The sequence below is a fragment of the Magnolia sinica genome, chromosome 6 (genome assembly GCF_029962835.1).
Source record: "Magnolia sinica isolate HGM2019 chromosome 6, MsV1, whole genome shotgun sequence".
NCBI classification, from domain to species: Eukaryota; Viridiplantae; Streptophyta; class Magnoliopsida; order Magnoliales; family Magnoliaceae; genus Magnolia; species Magnolia sinica.
In genome coordinates, this window is record NC_080578.1 from 90,171,060 (window position 1) to 90,173,005 (window position 1,946).

Sequence of the window (1,946 nt, forward strand, 5' to 3'; positions counted from 1 at the left end):
AAAGAAAGAAAGAAGAAGATGAAGGGGTGCAATTGTTGCACCACACCAACACGACCTGACTCGCCCGAGCTATGGGTTAGGTCTGGCAAGTCGGGGCTGAGTCCAGGCTCACTCCAGCCATCCTAGAAAGGAGAAAAAGAGAGGAAGACAAAGAAGAAAGAAAGAGATGAGAGGGTTGGTGCGTTACTGCACCAGCTCAAACCGAGCCCAGTTCGACTCGCTGACATGTTCGAGTTTGAGTTCAGGTTTGGGTCGGGCCAACATGGGTTGGTTAGGTCATGCCTACTATAGGTCCCGCTAGAGTTTTAGTGAGAAGAAAAGAGAGAGTGAGTTCAAAAGCAACTTGAGCATGTCACTGCCGAGTTGAGCAGATTCAACTTGCTGAGACATGAGGCGAGTCGAGTTCTGGTCCAGCAGACTTGTTGGACAGGTCTTAAGAAGGAAAAACAAAAAGAGGAAGAAAAAGAAGAAGAAATCAAAAGGAAGAGAGTGTAACACCCCGTACCTCTAGTACACGGGTGTTACCTCTTAAAACAATATTAATGAAAACCGAGATCAATTAACTAGGTAACTTGATGTCATGTGCAGGGTAGGACCTTCCGTCAACGTTGAGACCATCCACCACGACCCCTTGAAACTCGGTTTGCACTCCACACCAGTCAAGAAGGTAGCCTCGATCGAACATCTTAAGCCAGATCAGTTTCTAAGTCAACTAGTTATAGCAGCATTTTAAGACTTGATCCATGTGGGTCAGTGGGTAGCCAACAGAGTACCATTGCATCTGAAATCCATACTTAACCATTGAAAACAAATATTGAACCCATTTGACCGTCGTATCATGACATATGGGATAAATATAGACCCATGACATGTATAATGGCCCACCTAGAGCTCATCATCAACTCAAAATGGGTCAAGATGTCCAAGTGGGACCCCAAGATGCTTGGATAGAATAGATGCGACACAACCATCGTGATGGGCCCCACACGTGGTGCGTGTGCACCCTACATTGCTATGTATAATGTACACTGGACTAAAGGAGATGGTCAAAATGCCATTGATCGCTTTTTCTCTTGCAAATGGCGGAACTCTCCCGCCAATTTCAAAAATTCAAAACTGTTGGAATTCAAACCTAAAAGTGGGCCACCCGGGGTGTTTTTCGAGTAATCCAAACCATCTATTTCATTCGTAAGGGTCCACTAACTAAAATCGTATAGGATCTTGGATCCATGCAAAGGGATGGGGAAGATCGATTTGAACCGTCCACTCCCTTCATGCATGATTGGGATCCAAAGGAGAGGAGCATCAGGTGGCTTCACTTGCAAGCCAACACTTACTTTACCCAAGTGATTTCAGCCTCCCACAAGCCAGCTAGGGTGGGTCTCTTCATGGTAAAAAATGGCTAGGCAAGCCTTAAAGGAGGAAAAGTGGATTTTTCATTTTTATTTGAGAAAGGCTGACACCACTATGATAGTCCAATGGGGCCACGTGGGGCCATCCTAGCCCTCTTAACAGGATGGTACGAGATAAGAAACTCACTTATCTCATCTCATGAGAAAGAGAGGAGAAAACGGAGTTTTTTCATGAGATGGATCAAGATCCACATCTGTGATCTGAAAAGTGGACCCCACACCATTTACGAGCCCTATCTAGTCCACTCAAATGGTCTAGATTGCCTTAAAACCTCCTAAGCAACAATCCACCACTAATGGATGAGTCATCTTTCTTGATAACCCATCCAACCTTGATCGCGAGATGGACCCCACCAGACCCAAAGGAAGTACTTTCGAGAAGGCGAGGTGTTAGCAATCCATCCCCAAACATGGATGGGCCCAATGTATAGCCATCTTTTAATCACAATCGTTACATGAGGAGAGTCTTTTTCCGGCCGTTGGTGGCATCTCTCCCTGCCTATAAATAGAACACCAATGGCCTCAGCTTTCACA